The sequence below is a fragment of the Lepidochelys kempii genome, chromosome 8, assembly GCF_965140265.1.
Source record: "Lepidochelys kempii isolate rLepKem1 chromosome 8, rLepKem1.hap2, whole genome shotgun sequence".
Classification (NCBI taxonomy): Eukaryota; Metazoa; Chordata; order Testudines; family Cheloniidae; genus Lepidochelys; species Lepidochelys kempii.
In genome coordinates, this window is record NC_133263.1 from 76,592,908 (window position 1) to 76,611,848 (window position 18,941).

The following is an 18,941-nucleotide window of genomic DNA, read 5'->3' on the forward strand; positions in this document are numbered from 1 at the left end:
CTCCTGCAAACACTTAGGGCTTGTCTACACTTACATTTTATAGCGCTCTAACTTGTTGGCTCAGGAGGGTGAAAAATCACCCCCGAGCACAGCAAGTTTGAGCACTTTAAAGGACTAGTGTGGACAGGCTCCCAGCACTCGGAGCCACGCTCCCAGCGCTCAGAGCTATTCCCCTCGTGGAGGTGGATTACCAGGAGTGCTGGGAGAGCTCTCTCCCAGCCCTCGCACGTGACCACACTCACACTTCAAAGCGTTGCAGTGGGAGCGCTCCCAAGGTGGCGCTTTGAAGTTTCTAGTGTAGACGTAGCCTCACTAAAAACATGAGCCTGTGGAAGCCAACCAGTATGGCCAACAGTAAATTTTTGCAGATCCATTCCTAAGACTGGTGCCAAAGACTTTTACAGGGAAGCAGACCCACGTGTGGAAAATTACGTACCTCCATATGTTTTTGCAGGATTGGGTCCAAAGCGTGTAACCCAGTTTTTAGTCTGCTTTGCCAAACAAACACTTTCACAGAGTTTCAAATTTATAAAAGAGTTTACAAGTCTTAACAGAAACCAAGAGTTTGGAGGGGGGGGGAAAAGAGGGAGTTTTTTTGTATTTTCTAAACACTTCAGTGGGGGAAAAAATTGTTTTGATGTTAGCCTCCCCCTGCAATGTTTGGCATTGTGATAATATAGAAGAACCAGGGAAATGGAACTGAACAGAAACAAAAACAAAACTGAGTAATCTAGTTTCACTGTTGAAAGAAATACAAAAATAGAAACAGCCTAAAATGTGAAAAGCTCATTTTAAAAAAAAAATATTACTACTCAAGTGCATTATTAGTAATACTACAAATTATTTATAAAACTACGTGAAAACAAGAAGCAACTGCATGAAGACAAGGAACTTAATCATTTTTAATTGTAAATTGTCTCTTTAACAGGCAGAAGAAAACCTTATATTCTTTGTATTTTACAAAAGAAACATTTTGATTGAATAATCAGGTGTTCGTTAGTACGTATCTTGGAAACTGGTTTTAGAGTCTATTTCTCTGGGCTCCCACACTGCTTGCATCACAAAGTATGCCACATTTCAGCAAGATGTCTGTCTCCAGCTCTAGGCTCTAATTCAGAATTTTAATCCTCAAAACATTGTCTAATCCTTAGAGATTACCCAGGGTCCCTTGGATTAAGACTAGCCAATTCCACTGTGGTTGAGAGAGGTGCAGTAACAGGGACCATTTGCAGCCACTGCGATGAGGCACTGACTCAGGATTCTTGGTCATCCACCCACCAACTGCCAGACTAGGAAATGACACAGCAACAGATGGGATCAGGAGAGAGGGAAGAACCAGCTAGTGACACAGGGCCTGATCCAAGGCCCTCTGAAGTCAACTCCCACTAAATTCAGAGTAGGCTTTGAATCAGCACCATAATACAGAGCAGGGAACCAATGAGGAATGGGGGTAAAGAGAGAACAAACTTCAGCTGACAATTTTCAGGACAATCACACTATTGGATTAAAGCAACACCTATCACATTTATTTCACGGTTACAAGTGCTTCTGACCACAGAACATATGTCTAGTTTCAGAGCCAGTGCTGGCCCAGTGGGGGCCCTAATCAGGAATCCCCCCACCCCAACACATACTAATAATGGAGTGGGGGCCCTTGAACTGCTTGGGGCCCTAAGCAATTGCTTAGTCTGTTTATGCCTAGCGCCAGCTCTGGCTAATTTTCTCTGACTGCTGCCATGCATTTCATTTCTTATTCTCCTGCATTTGGAAGCACTTCCCGCAACAGCATTAGTTTATGACTCACCAGAAATGGAATTAGGAAAGATGCCCTGAAAGAAGATGTACAATTGGCGTATCTCCTGGTTGTTACCTACTTCTAGTGGAAAGAAACACACTTGTCTGAAGTCAGAGGAAAGTGACCTAAACGTGCTCTCAGTAAAAAGCTGGTGCATCCAGCAAAGCTGCACACGTCACACAGAAGTAAAATGCTTAGCAAGGCTAAACAATGGAATACCATGGAGGAACCAGATTTTGCACGTTCCAATGAGTTATAGTAGTGCTATGTTTGATATTTAATTTTTGTGTGTGCGTGACTGCTTTAACTTACCCAGTTCTTAACATGGTCATGACAGGAACAGGCTTGTTCTTATCAATATTACCTTTGATGGTTATAACCTATGTGGAAGCAGCATGGAAAGTTTCTCTATTTTAGAATTAGTGTTGTTGCTTTATTAATCTCCCCTGGGTTTGTAAACGTTACACAGACAGTGGTCCCACTTCTAAATGGATTTTAGAACTCCCATCATATACACAGCATCATGTTCTGGAGATTATGATTTTTTTTAATATACTTTGCCATCCTCCATCCCACCTTGCACAGTCAATGTAATCTTTGTCTCCTTATCAAAGCAATCTTGACAGCAGATAAGAGTATCTGTTTAGACATTCCTTGTTTGTTTCATGCCATGTGGAAAATGGCTAAAAGTAATATGTCCAAGATCTAGGACAAAAAATGTTTTATTTTAATATTAACACTTTAATTTTCTGTACAGTGGCCTCTGCTGAAGAATTGGTAGACATCACAAAGGCAAATAAAATATCATCAGAATAATTTACTCTCAGGCCAAGACCGTGTAAGTTAAGTTTAATCAGACAATACAAGATTTACAGCCAAGTTATAAATCCCTGAGAATGGATTTAATTCACAGCATTTCACTTGGTGTATTGATCCAAGATCAATGGTGAATAAATAATGTAACATTAATTGCTGTTCACTGTTGAAGCCCTTAATTTAGTCATGAAGAAAATGAGTGTAGACCCACTGGAAAAGCAGATCTACAGTTAACAGATTTTAAACTAGGGCACCTTTAGCTTGTGAAGTAAAGAGGGCTAAAATGTATTTGATAGGTTACACTGGGGGACCAGGACCTTGGTAGGTTTCAGAGTAGCAGCCGTGTTAGTCTGTATCCGCAAAAAGAACAGGAGTACTTGTGGCACCTTAGAGACTAACCAATTTATTTGAGCATAAGCTTTCGTGGGCTACAGTCCACTTCATCGGATGCATAGAATGGAACATATAGTAAGAAGAGAGATATATACATACAGAGAACATGAAAAAGTGGAGTAAGAGGCTAATTAATTACAATGAGCTATTATCAGCAGGAGAAAAAAAACTTTAGTGATAATCAAGATGGCCTGAGTTGACAAGAAGGTGTGAGGACCTTGGTAGCATCCCATCAGATTTTACTTTTTAGAAGCTCAATAGCCCCTGTCCACTTAGCAGTTGCTTATCGTTTGGCTTCATAGGTAATTTCTTTTCTATCTTTAATGCTACCAGAGCTGATGGACATAACCCTGTTTGTATGGCACAGAAATTAAGCCTTCCCTAGATATATTTTGAAAGAGAGAGAACACCATCATTGACAACAATGGTCGGCAACATATACCACAAATTGGTGCTGAAGCTAACTTAGCTGCTGCTATAGACAGGAAAAACACATTTTCAGCACCATTACAAAAAGCATTCCTGAGACTTGGTTTTATCAAGCAATAGGTCAAACACCTAGAGACTAGACTTAAGAGTCAAATACTGGCTCTGTCATAGACTTTCTGTGTGACCTTGGACTTCAGGTCACACATTGTTAGAACAGGGATAATAAAACTTCAACTTGGAGAGGGGTTGCAAGGATTAATAGACAATGCTCTGAAATTCCCATACAACAGACACTATAGACGTGTTATTGTACTGCCATTTAATGGCAAGGATACCTAAAAAGCAGGGAAATAAAGATGGTTCATTGACCAGACGACTGTCTGTTCTGATGTAGTAAATGTTAATATTACATAGGTTAAGGCCCTTTATCTGTGCCTAGTGCAACATCAAGAAAATATTTGACCCCATTAGAAAAACCACAAATAAACAGTGGTTGCACACTGATTTCATAATGCAATATGGGGAAAGAGGGTCCAGAAAGAGACTGATTTTTTTAGCTGGATATATCCCCAGTGGGCTAAAATCAAGTACACTTCCATACCCAAGGCTTGCTCCAGTATCATACTCTGGCATGCAATGCTCCACACACACACACACACACACACACAGAGTAAAAGTATTAAACAGAGATTTTAAAAAGGAAAATCTCTCTGGATGAACTATAGTATTCTTCCTGTCAACTGCAAAACTAGTTACCCTTTCAGTTTCCACTAGCTGGTATTCCAAGTGTTTATGGATGCCCCTGATGCCAGGGGAAGGCAGAGCTACTTTTATGAGGGTGGGTATGTATAACTATCAGCCTGGGGACACTAGTCCTGCTCCTGCCTGCTTCAGTTCACTTTGCTAGTACTGGGTGAATTCTAACCTCTCTTCTAACAGGGTCTCCCGGCCAACACAAATATGGACTTTGTGCAATTATCTGAGAACACCAGGGGTGGCAAGAGATGTTCAGTTTTCCTGCAGCGGTATTGATCTGGCAATCGGACACGGGCTCTGTCCTTAACAGTCCTGGGCCAGCCTCTGGGGCTGCCCGGTCAGTCAGCGCAGACATGATCCGTCACTGGCAGCCAGCGACATCACTTTTATTCTTAGCATTTCCTGTAAGCGGCTGTTTGTTGCATAAGGAAGAGCCACTGGAGCTACGGCCGCCGGGTAAGCCCCACGCACGTGCAGACAGAGCGGGAGGGGCGAAGCAGAGGGAAGGAGGGAGGCGAGGGGCAGCGCCGCTGTCCGGGAACCTTGACGCTCCCCCAAGCAGCCGGATTCTCAGGGCCGGGGGCGGGGGATTCCCGCTGGCACCGCTCCCCCGCGGCTGCTGCACCCGCACCAGCAGCCGCCTCCCTGCCCGGGGGCCCGCACCACCCCGGCTGCAGCTCCCTGCCCCCGGGGCTGCAGCAACAAACCTTGGCGGCGGGCGCGGCAGGCAGGTAGGGGCAGCCGCAGGGCGAATCACTCCGGCGGGGCGGCCACGGGGGCTCCCTGCAGCCCGCGCCGCGCAGCCACACGCCACGCGGCTCCGCTGGGAGACCGGCTGAGACCGGCCCGGCAGCTGGGGCGCCAGCCCTCGCCCGGGGCCCGCCAACCACGGCGCAGGGCGCAGCCAATGGCCCCCGCGGCAGCGCCCATGTGATCGTCAGGCCCCGCCCAGCTGCGCGGCGCGGCACCCCTGCGCTGCCAGGGAGCAGGTGCTCCGGGGCCGCTCGCCGCAGGTGTGTGGGAGGAGAGAGCGGTCGCTTGGCCCGCGGGTGTCGTCCGCCTGCTTGCCAGGTCTGCTGCTTGCAGGATCGCCCCCGCTGCTGCCGCTCCAGCCTCACCGCGCCCCGAGAGCCCGGCCCAAGTTCCGGAGCCCCCTCCCGAGCCCAGCTTCCCCACGGTGCGGGGCACTGGGACCATGGGCAAGCTACCTAATGGCGCTGTGTCGAGTTGGCTGTCTGTGACATGGGGAGAAGAGCGACGCAGGGACTGTGAGGGGTACCCGTTGAGCACCCCAAAGGGAAGGGAAAAGTCTTAGTGGTCAACAAATCCATGGCCATTTGGGACTTAGTAAATGTCCCTGTGCTAAACACCTTGGCCCTGTGGGGCTGTCTGGCAACACCGGGGATGGATTCAGATCCTCTATTCCAAAACCAGAGGCACAGCTTTCACTACAGGAGGATGACAGGTTTCAGAGTAGCAGCCATGTTAGTCTGTATCTGCAAAAAAAAAAAAAAAAAGGAGTACTTGGGGCACCTTAGAGACTAACAAATTTATTTGAGCATAAGCTTTCATGATGTGAAGTGAGCTGTAGCTCAGGAAAGCTTATGCTCAAATAAATGTTAGTCTCTAAGGTGCCACAAGTACTCCTTTTCTTAGTACAGGAGAATGGTTTTTAGCAGTCTGAGGCATAGGACGTGTAGCCAGGCATTTTGGATTCTACAAAGGCATTGGTATATGTGTACCCTCCCTTCCCTCCCCCCATTCATTATTGTTTTATTATAAGAATATGGCAAGAATCTCAGTGTTCTTAAGAACTCTGTCTGGAGTCCTGCAGGTTACTAACTCTAGGCACATGAATAGTCCCATTGAAAACAATATCATTGACTCACATGCCTACAATTAAATATGTTCATAAATGTTTGCTGAATGGAGGCCTATAATTCTTATTAAGCTCTTTTAATGTTCTTTCTATAAGTCAGTCATATCTTTATCTTTAAAACATTTAGAACTTTAAGGGCCGTTTGTTATAAAGAGACAGCTGAAGGCAATTTAAGCTCACTATTCAGATTGTGGAGAGACAAGGTGAGGTAATATCTTTTAGTGGATCAATTTACATTGTGGGAGTGAGACAAGTGTTTGAACTTCATGAAGCTCTTCCTCAGGTCTGGGAAAGATACTCAGAGGGTCACAGCTAAATACAAGGTCAAACAGAGTTTAGCATAAGCAATTAGCAAATATCTAAGGGACTATTCAAGGTGAAGTGGCCCATTAACTCCCCTGTAGTCATAAGGTATAAAGAGGGGTTAATGAGTTACAGATGGTTGTAATAAGCCATAAATCTAGTGTCTTTATTAGGACCATGATTTTTAGTATCTAGGAAGGTTATGAATTAAGATCCGAGGCTCATCTTTTGAAAGTGAGGTGTGGGTTTCCTGAAAGGATGAGGACTTATAGGTCAGAGATAGAGGGATAGCTTGTGAAAAGTGTTCACCCATAAGGGATGTTGTGTACATTATCCAGTGCCCTAAATGCCCCCAACACCCTATTTCCCCTTGTTTTTTCCTATCCCCCCCAACATTCTTGTTAAACCCTGGATTTGTGCTGGAAATAGCCCACCTTGATTATCATACACATTGTAAGGAGAGTGATCACTTTAGATAAGCTATTACCAGCAGGAGAGTGGGGTGGGGGGAGAGAAAACCTTTTGTAGTGGTAAACACCATTTTTTCATGCTTTGTGTGTATAAAAAGATCTTCTGTACTTTCCACAGTATGCATCCGATGAAGTGAGCTATAGCTCACAAAAGCTTATGCTCAAATAAATTGGTTAGTCTCTAAGGTGCCACAAGTACTCCTTTTCTTTAAAATAAGATAACCTTTAAAACAGGGGCGGGCAAACTTTTTGGCCCGAGGGCTACATCTGGGTAAGGAAATTGTATGGCGGGTCATGAATGCTCACGAAATTGCGGGTTGGGGTGTGGGAGGGGGTGAGGGCTCTGGGGTGGGGCCAGAAATGAGTTCAAGGTGTGGGAGGGGGCTCTAGACTGGGGCAGGGGGACAGTGAGGGCTCTAGCTGGCGCTGCAGGTTCTGGGGTGGGGCTGGTGATGAGGGGTTGGGGGTGCAGGAGGGTGCTCTGGGCTTGGACCAAGGGGCTCCTAGGGCAGGAGGGGGATCAGGGCTAAGGCAGGGGGTTGGGGTGCAGGCTCCAGGCGGTACTTACCTCAAGCAGCTCCCGGAAGCAGCATGTCCCCACTCGGGATCCTACGTGGAGGCACGGTCAGGTGGCTCTGTGCACTGCTCCATCCACAGGTGCCGCCTCTGAGTTCCCATTGGCCATGGTTCCCGGCCAATGGGAGCTGTGGGGGCAGTGCTTGGGGCGAGGGCAGTGTTTGGAGGCCCCTGGTTGCCTCTATGCGTAGGAGCTGGAGCGGGGACATACCGCTGCTTCGAGGAGCCGTGCGGAGCCACCCCACATGCGGAGTGGGGCAAGCCCCGGACCCCGCTCTGCAGTGGGAACTCAAGGGCCAGCTTAAATGTCTGAAGGGCCAGATGTGGCCCCCGGGCCATAGTTTGCCCACCCCTGCTTTAAAAACAACTAATTTCAGTGAAAACATAACTTGGTTTGGAGTTAAATGTTTCCTGCAGTGTCTGCAACCTAAACATTATCGTATTGTGCTACTGCTTGAGTACCAGAAACAGCAGCAAAACACCTATAAACAAAATAAAGCCAAACAGTTTGCGTCATTGTCCAAGATAAGTGAAATGCAACAGGAAACTAAATCTTTGCTGACATGGCCCCGCCCGACCAGTCACACATTGTAGCCCTAAATGCTCACAGCTTCCTGAAGAACGGAGGGCACTTCGTCATATCCATCAAGGCCAACTGCATCGACTCCACAGCGGCGCCTGAGGCCGTCTTCGCCTTCGAGGCGAAGAAGATGCAGCAGGAGAACATGAAACCCCAGGAGCAGCTGAAGCTGGAGCCCTACAAGCGAGACCAAGCTGTGGTGGTGGGGATTTACAGACCTGCTCCCGAACAGAAGAAGTAGCATCTCCTTAGAGCTCCTTGTCACTGGGCCCCCAGGCTGGATCCCTTCGTCTGCTGGCATTGGGCCTGGGTGTGGGGTTGTCTTGCTGCCCACCCTTCCTCTCCCCCGGGACTCATTTCTATTCGGCTTTGTAGATTTTTTTTCCAGATGTATTTTTATTAAAATATGGTAAAATGGAAACAAAAACAAAAAACCCACCACAAATGGCAGAAAGTACATTTGAATTTCAAAATCCTTTCAGTTTTAATTATCTAAAGGATTATTTGCAGAGAGGATCCTTTGGTAACTCTCCCTTGGTTCATCCACGTGGCGCTTATTACAGGCCCTGGAGAGCCAGGGGAGGGATCAAAAGGTAGGTTTATACGACCTTTGCCCTCTCTCCATCCACGGGACTCCAGGGTTTGCAGTAATCTACATTCATTTGTGACAGCCCTTTAGAAGAAGGTACACTCATGGGGGTTCCCAGACATGTACACTGCTCTCCAGCAATACCTCTTCACGGGAGAAGTTGGAATGGGGTGTTATCCAGTTTGGGATCTCCAGCTGCCTCGTTTAAGGCTGCTTTAACCCAGTTGGGCTTGACGACTTAGTCCTTTGCTTTTTTAAAATTTGATTATTTTTAACCTACTCTTCTCCATTTAAAGCTCTTTAAAATTACAGAGGAAGGACCTCTTCAGCAACATCAGCTTCAGAGACCAAAGGAAAATTAGGTCAACTCTATTCAGCTTTCATCTTTGAGCACTGTTCTCATCAATTTATTTTAATTTACTTCAGTTCTGTTTTTAGCTCAGCTCCTGTTTCAAATAATTAGTTGTAATTTGTTTTCAACTGTTTTTAGGAAGTTCAGTCTGGCTTTTGGTTATTTTTCTCTCTTAGATCATCACTTATATTATTTTTGGCCAGCTTTGAAAAGTCTCACAAGTGTAACCTTGGTAGGGTAATTTGTTTTAACTGACATAGAGGCCATGCTTATGTAGGGTCTCTGCTTCTGGGGCTCCATGCACTGAAGGATTAACAGAGATAAAAGCAGGCCATGCTGGTAAACATCAAGAGAGGTGAAGACAGATAATAAAAAGCGTCAGTGATTGGGAAATCCTGAATTTTTCTGCCAGCTGTCTACAATCAAGCATAAAAAGATTTTTTACCAACTCAGAACTTGACAAAACTAGCTGGATCCACATATAAGTTTAGTGTCAAATCAAAGGAGTCTTGCTAAGTCCAGACATACTAGCAAGAAAAAAAATGAATCCAGAAGCAGTAAGTGAGAAAACAGTTAGAACCAGAGAGATCTAGACACAATTAGAGCCCAGTTCTGACACAAACATGTAGTAGGTGCTGTAATGGAGTGTAAAAGGCTCACCTCCTACAGAACATATGGTTTTTATCTCCTTTAGTTGCGTGTCTCAAAAGGTAATTATAACTCTTTAAGCTCTATGCCTCCCTTATTTTAAAACTTTCCTGTCACACAAACTCTTAACCTTTCCCCGGTTTTGAGTGTGATGTTTGCCTTCTTCAGAACAGTCTCCTTTAGGCCCAATTCCTTAGTGCCCTATGGCCCCTTTTGCCAGATAGGAGCCCCTGTGCCTGGCACATGGATGGCTGTGTGTCCTCTACACAGGATGTGAGGCATTCCAAGGTGTGATGGAGGAAGGAGGTGATGGTTCTGGCTCAAGGCAAACCTGACCCCCAGCTTCTCTGCTTTCCTGCAGTGGTCCACAGCTGGCCATTGCTACAGGAGTATGAGTTAGAGTGGCCCTCAAGTTATGCTATCTAAAAAAAGATATACGAGAAACAAAAGTGAGTTCCCTGAATCTGAAAAGCCCATGAACAGGAAAGGCACAAACTGCATCAGCTCAGTACCTAGGCAGGGATGAATCTGACCCTTTATGATTAAGAAAACACGTGAGTGAGCCTTGCTAATTTGCACTAATGGCTGCGGGAGGCATTACAGATTCCTGAATTCTAGGCATTAGTGACTACATTAGCAAGCAAAAATACAATGATAGTGCATCACAGAATGTAATATATTCATTTAATTTTACAACGGCAGTTTAAATTAGGCTAATTTTCTAGTCTTAATTAAACCAAAATCATTTTGTGCCATCCGCAAATTTTGCCCCCTCACCAGTCCCTGCTTTCTCAAATCATTACTAAATACATTAGAGAATATCAGCCATACCAGGGAACTCTGGGGTACCTGCTCTGCATTTTGCCAGGTTGAGAAATTGACCGTTATTTCCTAGATAATTTCTAACAGAGGAGAGCATTCTACCTCTCTCCCAAAGACAATATATTTCCTCTTGTGAGAGACACTGTGTGGAGAATGAGGCAAATAAACATTTTATTTTTTATAAATATCACATGCATCTCAGTTTACCTGTGTGATATTGTCCTGCCTGGCTGCATAGAGTTAAATCAATGGAGGCTGCAAGGGAAAAACCAACATGAAACAGAACAATGGTAAAGATAAGGTAGAGTCCCAGAGAATACCAATGGTCTTTAAGGAAAGAATGGGAAAGCTAATGATTGGGGAATACCCCTGGCTTGCTAAATTTATTCTTCCAAGGCAGAACCTAGGATCAAAGGGGATGTTAAAACCTTGAAGATACTGGCCTAGAGAAGAAGGGGGTGGTGAATGGGCTGTCAGCAGCTGCCCCGGAGGGAAACGCTGGCAGAGACACACCAAAGGAGGGAGAGCGTGCAGTCTGCTTTTATCAGCCTAGAGATGGAAATAACTGGGCTGAATGGAATTTACCAATGCTTGCAAGGAAAGATGAAGGTTTAGGTAAGGGGAAAGATGTATATAGGCCCTTTGCTTTGTGTGCTATGAACCTTTGGGGGACTAAACAATGCTTTGTTTTGAAGAAGCCCTTTTTACTTTAATCAGCTTGTTGGTCAAAAGTCCCTGGAGGAAAAGGACTTATAAGTGCCAGACACCATGGGCAGCGCGCGAGTCCCAACACCACCACCTGCCCCAGCCTCCGAGCGCCGAGTGGGTGGGCAGCGTGAGCACGTGCTCCAGCCACCTGGAGTCCCCAGCCACAACCTGGCCCCTACTAGTCCCAGCCCTTGGCCCTGGCTACAGGGAAAGAGCCATAAAACACCTGGGAAGTAAGAGGGGGTCTGGAAGTGGAGCATGGGTAGGGCCTCGCAGGGCTGTTTGTGGAGGCTCAGCCTCCCCCAGCTTTTGATACCCGCCACCCATGCCAGACACAGTTGGACCTGTTGTCCTAACAGGGTTGGAAAAAAGGGAGGTTGCAGCCTGGAAAAAAAGAGTGCTTGGACTGAAGGATTCCACCCTTTGAGAGAAGGGCAGAAAGCCAATGTGTTACCTGAGGTCAAGGTGCACTCAAGAGGGACTGAAGGGAGTCTAAAGTACAGCTGGCCCTGTAACCAGAACACTGGCAAAGCTTTTTGAAAGTCCAATTAAATTATGTCAACCAGCTCTCAACCATGCTCAAAGAATTCTAGTATATTAGAGAAGCACCATTTTGCTCTGCAGAACTATTGCTGGTTTGTTCCTATCATGTTCATCTTGGTGTTTTATAATACTCTTTTTAATCTTTGTTTCAAACAATTTTATTCACACTGAAGTAGGACTCACCGTTCCGAAATTTCCAGGCTCACACTAGCACCTTTTGTAAACATAGGTACCACACTGGGCTACCCTCCAACCCTGGTATAGCAGACAATTTCAATGACAGATTGCATATATTTGTTAGAAGCTCAGGCACACCGAAGTTCCTTCAGAACACTTGCATATATTACTGCACAATCCTGGTGACTTGTGGCTCTTGATTTATTCATTCCAGTGCCTCCTCTTTGAGGGGGGGAAAACATCAACCTGACAGTGTATCTTCTTTGTACTTGAAAAGAGTACAAAGAAGCCTGTGAAGACTGTCAAATAAATCAGTTACAATCTCTAATATCTTTACCCTCCTTAATTTCTCCCTTACATCCCTGTTGCACCCACCAATTCTCTCACTACTCAACCTGCTATACAGTATTTTGTAAAAGTAATGGAGTTTTTGCAATGAGACGTCACTGCTATGAGCATTCAGCTTTTAAATCTTTGCTGAAATAAGAAACTTATATTTTATCTGTCAATAACTTGTGTGGATTAGCAAATAGCAGTTCAGTGAATTTCTTCAAGTGAAGGTAAAGATGCCAGAAGTAGTTTGTGTCTGCTGTTCTTGGTTACATTGATTACTTAGTTTTTCCTGATATTTCTTTTTTTAAATGAATTTCTATGGAAGATAAAACCAATTGGTCAGTCTCCTTTAAAAAGTGTGAACTGAGTACATTTGAAAGCTAGGTAATGTTAGCAAGCAACTACAAGCTATGAAATAACAGCTCCAAAGTTCCAAATTTATACCTTACAAAGCACATTTAAGCAGCAGAACACAGAACACTAAAGAAATTACAATGGATTAGTGATTAACTGGCTACTTAATAAGACACCAGGAGCTTTTGTACAGCCATCTTACTGTACTGTACTATTGGGTGCAGAGAAAATGCAAAGTGAAAGTAAAAGAAAACAAACATGATGTGAAAAATACCAAATCCAGAACATAATTTATACTGACAGAAGGTCAAAGGGATACGTAGGCCCTCATCCTGAACTTCGTAAAAAAAAGAAAATCCTGCTGACAGTAAAAGTTCTACCTTGCTTCCAAGATGTAACAAATCGCCAGTTACTCCTGAGAGTCTGAGTGTGGGATGAGTGCAGGCAGGCAATAGGTAGGGTTATAAAACATTCCTCCCGCATGTAGTGAATTTTATACCAGTAACCTACCCCACACATGACTTTCAGTTTACCATGAGTTCCTGGCAGACCCATCTTGCTGTACATTGAAGGTGATGATGGTGATTAGTTATTATTTGTACAAAAGGCCTCAGGAAGGGATCAGCAGCTCACTGTGCAAGGTGCTGTACGTACACCTAGCAAACAGGCTGACCCCTGCCCCAGCTTGCTTACCATCTATAGCTAATACTCATTGATTAAAAGGTTTTAAACCCCACAAAATCCACAATAAGGTTGGTGTGGCAGAGGAGCAAGAGCTATGCTTGTGAAAATGTAGTTTCCTGTCTATATATCCCATTCACCACTGCTGGGCCTGTTATTTGCAGCACTGTAGACTCAGCAGGGGCATAACTCCTACTCAGAAGGAGGGCTAAGGTTTTGGATTGGTTTCGGACATCCAAAATGGCAGCTGCTCCTCTGTTTGTGTAGGATCTGGTATATGTCCATGTCCCCCAAAGCATACTCACTCTACTTCCCATGTGCCTGGTTTAGTGGTGTGCAAAGTACCCACAACTCCCTGAAGTCAAAGGGAGATGAGGGCGCTCAGCACCTCACAGGAACAGGCCTGAATTAGGCCCTGTTTCAGTCATGGCTTTCACTCACTCATAGCTGTCCCATCTTAAATTTTGCATTGCATTGAACTTAGAAAGGCCCATATCCTTCCTCCTTCCTCACCTGCTACACGATTTAAAATGGCTGAATAGAAAATGAAAGTTAAAGACTGACCACAATAAGTGGGGACTGCAAGAGGCTTTTGGCTGTCAGAACACAGGCTGCCCAACTAGCTGGAGCTGTCTCCCTGCCTCCCTCTGGGACATTTGGGTCATTGTTCCCTACTTCAATTCTTGCCTGATACCCTCTCATTCCCCTTCAGTTTGTGACGGAGTTTCTCTGCAAAGGGTCTGTGGCACCGTGCAGAATGTGCATGACACAAAAATAAATTGCACTGCATGGTTAAGGGGGAGATGGTAATTTTTTTAAAAATGGCCAGTCAGCTGTAGCTTTCCAAAGCACTTAACTAGCGTCATGCTAGCTTTGAACCTTTACTGCCTGCCCCCCCCACTCCTGTTTTAAGTACAGTACCTAAATTATAATCATTAAAGTCTCTTGAGTTAATATTTTTAAAGAGGAAGAAAGTTTAAAAATAGCCAAGTCACACATATGTAACAAGAGGCACAGCTGGGCAGCACTTCCAGAGCAGGAGGAGAAGAGGTGGGGGAGGAGGGCAAGCCAGAAAGGGTGGATGTGGGAGCAAAATACCACAGCCCTGAACCTGCAAGATGATGAGTGCATCTCCCACCTGAAGTGAATGAGGACGCAATACCTTGTCATTTTAGGCTTGCAAGGCAAGGTCCTGCAAGGTCTGGGAGTAGGCAGAGCATCAGAAAAAGGATTTCATTAATTTTTTTATATGCAGCAGCTCCTGACTCTCTTGCTGTTTGGCCTTGCATAAACTGTGTAGGTGAGACCAAAAGGACCACAAGTTATTCTGTGAACAGAGAGGAAAGAAATCTCATTAAAACACAGAGGGTTAGCTAAGGAGTTTGGGGAACTACAATTACAGCATCCTCCTTACCTTGATAATTGATACTGGGCCCATTGATCAGTGGCATTGGAACAATTTTTATAATAGGGGTGTTGAACGCCATTGAACAAAACTGTAAACCCTGTATATGACGGAAACCACTTCAAGCCTGGGGATGCTGCTACACGCCCCAGTACCAGCACATCTGCCATTGACTCTATACTTGTGAGTCTGCAGATTCTGAATCCTGCCATTTCTGAGCTAAAATCTGTGATGCAGAGATGAGCCAATTTCATCTGGAACCGCTAGACTAATATTTCACTTTCGTTTCATTCTCCTATTTATGTGTACACAGAATATATATCAAACAAAATCACCGACTTGACTCTAGAGTCTCTACTCAAGGCAAAATGAAGCCACAAGATGAAATTACTCTAGTGAAATCATCTTCCTAGTATCTGTTCAAAAACCATTTCAACAAATCAAAGTACTCAAATTCTTCAAGCCACTCTGATTAGATACCCACTGGTAAATTAGTGTACACAACTCAGTCTTCTCTAGTGCTACATACTGTAAAGACCCCAGGTAATTCCTGATTCCCTTATCTAGTTTGCCAAGCCACCACAGTCTCTCCATTCAAAATACTCTAACAAGCCACCTTCTTAGTGATGCTGACAAGAAGTGAGTTTGTAATAGGATGTATATATAATATTTGTGGGAACTGGGAATTAAACTAATTCCATCTCTGGGTTTCTCAGTGTCTCTTGTTTTCTGTGTGTCCTTTAGAATGACAAGGTGGGTGAGGTAATCTCTTTTATTGGATCAGCTTCTGTTGGTGAGAGAAACAAGAAGTTGGTCCAATAAAAGATATAACCACACCCGCCTTGTCTTTCTAACATCCTGGGACTGACATGGCTACAACACTGCATACTTGTCGTTTAGAATGTAAGCTATTTAGGGAAAGTACTATCCTTATTTTTGTGCATTCCGTAGCACTTACAGCCTGCTCAGTGCTAAGCAGCAAGAAAGAAAACAAACACATCACTAAGTCTCCTTATTTATATCATTATAGAAAAAATGTAATACGAAAAAGAAAGTTTGATCACAACTCAACCAAAAATAACATTTTGGTTGTTCAGGCTAACCATGATCTTTGACATCGTAAGTGGAAAGGACCACATAGCTCATTTCAATGAACCATAACAAATCATCGCCATTTCAGACTTCATGATTGTCACAGTGCTTTACCCATGGCCATTTGGAACTTTATGGTGTTGGTAAGGGTAGAATTTAGATCTTCCTGCTTTAAAGGGATGGATCCCTATTACTTGAGCTAAAGGAGAATCTTCATCTGGTGCTGGCAATATAGAGACCATGACACAGAGAGCTATGTTGATTTTATCCAATATGGGGCAGAACTAGCCATTACATTACAATATTTATTGCCCCATAATCGTGTGTGCGCATGTATATATACACACAGTGCTTGTGATCTCCGATTTGTCTTGAATATATGTTTATGGCATTTGATCATTGTAAAATGTCAGATTTACAGTGAAAATCCTGCATACATGAATGGGCTGTAAGTACTTTAGGAGAGTGACACAATGCATTTTTAAAGCATTTTTAAAACATTTTATAACCTTTATAAATTGTGTACACAATTCAGATTTCCCTAATGCTACATACTGTAAAGACCCCAGGTAATTCCTGATTCCCTTGCCTAGTTTGCCAAGCCACCACAATCTCTCCATTCAAAACACTCTAACAAGCCACCTTCTTAGTGATGCTGAGAAGAAGTGAATGTGTAACTATTTAGCAGTATTTTTTCTCAATAAAATGGACAAAAAGCAATGGAACAGCTTCTCTGAACCAGAAAATCTCTCTCTCTCTCTCTGAACTAGTTACTCTCAGACATCTCCTCTACCACATTAGACTGATAATGTCCCAGCACTTTTATCCCCAGCCTCTTTCTTGTCTTTGTCTTGTCTTTATAAAGTGCCTCTTTGGCATCTAGGTTATATGTTGGCTGTTTCCCTTTCATTTCCTGGTCCCCTCCCAAACCTCTTTCTCCTTGTCTGTTCAAGGTTTCAAAAACTCCTTTAGGTGCATCTTTGTTGCTTTTCATACTCACCCTCACTAACCCGTTTCCCTGGGCTCTCTCTTCATCTGCCAGGCCTGGTCCCTGCCATTTCCCTGGTCCCTCCCCCCACGGCAATAAACCTTTGCCAGACTGTCAGCTTTTCTTTCCTTCTTCCTCTCAGAGAGCTCCCTCTGCTGTTGGATGCTGCTAACCTTCAAATAGCAAAACCATTTCATTTGAGGGCTGCTACATCACGCATGGAAATAACAGTTTATATGGTGAAAAATATTGTCACAAGCACATTCATTCTCACAGTTCCAGTAGTGATGCTGACGTCAAGCACTACAGATACATTAGCTGTTTAAACGCCTGTGAGGTGTTTGAAGTCAACAAGAGCAGAGGGAACTTGGCACCTCACAAGGAGTGCTCAGCACCTTGCAGAAGAGGCCTTAAAACTCCCTACTCTTTGAATTGGTTAAGAATTACCCTGGAAACAGCAGCACTTAGTTCAATGCAGCTTTATTCCCATTTCTTTGGCAAAAACATCTCTGTCTTCTGCTTTTAATAGTAGGATGTCAAAACAATGCTACATAGTACTTACATATTCAAAGCGCTGATTAATTTGCTCAGAAATCATTAAGAGAAAGGGACAGTAATTTTGGACTAGCACACTTGGGTGGGTATGGAGGGTGGCAAGTCCCAATCCCATGAAAAGGGTCATGGATTCTCTGTCCATGATGAACAAACAGGACCAATATTCATGTAGCCTCATTTCAAGACACCCTGTAACAATGCAGCCTCTGGTGGGACACAACTGAGAGTATCCATTCAGGCCAAATTGCTTAGAGCAGGGCAGTCACAGCCCAACGCTGGGGTTCCTCCACTTCTAAGGCACACCAAACCAGACAGATGGAGGGGACTTCGGTTTCACCCCACTGGCTAACCAGAAGTCATACAAGCAATTCCCTCTGACACTCCAGTTTCCCAGTATCACTACCAGCAGCCACTTCTTATGGGGATAAATGGTTATGAAAATAAATACCCCAGTAAAAGAAAAACGGTTCTCCTGATCCTAAAGGACCAAGCCCCAGACCCAGGTCAATATACCAGTCAGATCTTACCCACAAATCACACTGTTGCCAATCCTTTAGAATCTAAAATCTAAAGGTTTATTCATAAAGAGAAATAAATATAGATGACAGCTAAAACTGGTTAAATGGAATCAATTATATACAGAAATGGCAAAGTTCTTGGTTCAGGCTTGTAGCAGTGATGGAATAAACTGCAGATTCAAATCAAGTCTCTGGAGTACATCCACAGCTTGGATGGGTCATTCAATCCTTTGTTCAGAGCTTCAGTTTGTAGCAAAGTTCCTCCAGAGGTAAGAAGCAGGACTTAAGACCAGATGGAGGAGATGCAGCTGCCTTTTATAGTCTCTTGCCATGTGGCCTGTGCTTCCTTTGTTCCAGAAACAAGCTACCCAGCACATGGTATGGAAAAACCTTAGAGTTTTGTCCATAGGCATGTCCCTGCATGCCTTGCTGAGTTACAAGGTGTATCTGCCTTCTCTCAATGGGTCAATTGTATAGCTGATGGTCCTTAATGGGCCATCAAGCAGGCTAGGCAGTGCTGATCCAAATTGTCTGGGGTGTCACCCAGAAGCATAGCACAAGTTTAAAATACAGACAGTATAGAGTCAATACTTATAACTTTAAATACAAAAATGAGACATGCATACAGATAACAATCATAACCAGCAAATCATAACCTTGTCATAGACCTTACTTAACCTCCTTTGTACAAGATTTGGTGCCACTATATGACCTTAGTTGCAACAATGATCTATACGGTCACAGTTTATATCAATAACATCACATGCTCACACAGTGTCAACTGGCCAAAACTCAGTGTGTCGGTCTCTGAAGGATGAAGGGCTGAGTCAATGCTGCTGAGATTTAAACTACAGTTCCCAGGGAGCATAAGTATTTCAAACCTGAAAATTAGACCACTAAGCCATTGCATCCAGATGCGATAAATCACAAATCTGTCTATACACTGAGCAGCACCCAAAGGCCTTACTTCTGTTGATCGCTCCACTGTATTTCATTGTACTGGGACTTTTATTATATAAAACACTGCAGAAGATTATTTTTTTTTAAATCAAACTCTTTACACTAAATTTCCTTTATCCACAAAAGTAACTTGTATTAGTTTTAATGAGGAGGATTAGACCATAGCAGGGTAGTTCAGGAATCACGTGGGTGCTCCGATATCATGGTGATGAAAACCTG

General features: G+C 44.1%; 2 protein-coding genes across 5 annotated transcripts in view; one reads left to right on the plus strand and one right to left on the minus strand.

Moving 5' to 3' along the window:
- LRRC8D (leucine rich repeat containing 8 VRAC subunit D) overlaps positions 1-5,115 on the minus strand; it is an 82,132-nt gene extending 77,017 nt beyond the window's left edge. The window contains exon 1 of one of the 2 annotated variants that reach the window (XM_073357115.1): positions 4,897-5,115. The gene's annotated coding sequence lies outside the window, so the exon portion shown is untranslated. The remainder of the gene's footprint in view (positions 1-4,896) is intronic. The other variant, XM_073357114.1, reaches the window with a different exon arrangement.
- Positions 1-18,941, plus strand: part of LOC140916096 (uncharacterized) — a 69,510-nt gene that overhangs the window by 7,552 nt on the left and 43,017 nt on the right. The window contains exon 3 of one of the 3 annotated variants that reach the window (XM_073357117.1): positions 4,373-4,645. The exons of the other annotated variants lie outside the window; for them this stretch is intronic. The gene's annotated coding sequence lies outside the window, so the exon portion shown is untranslated. The remainder of the gene's footprint in view (positions 1-4,372; positions 4,646-18,941) is intronic. 3 annotated transcript variants of the gene reach the window in all.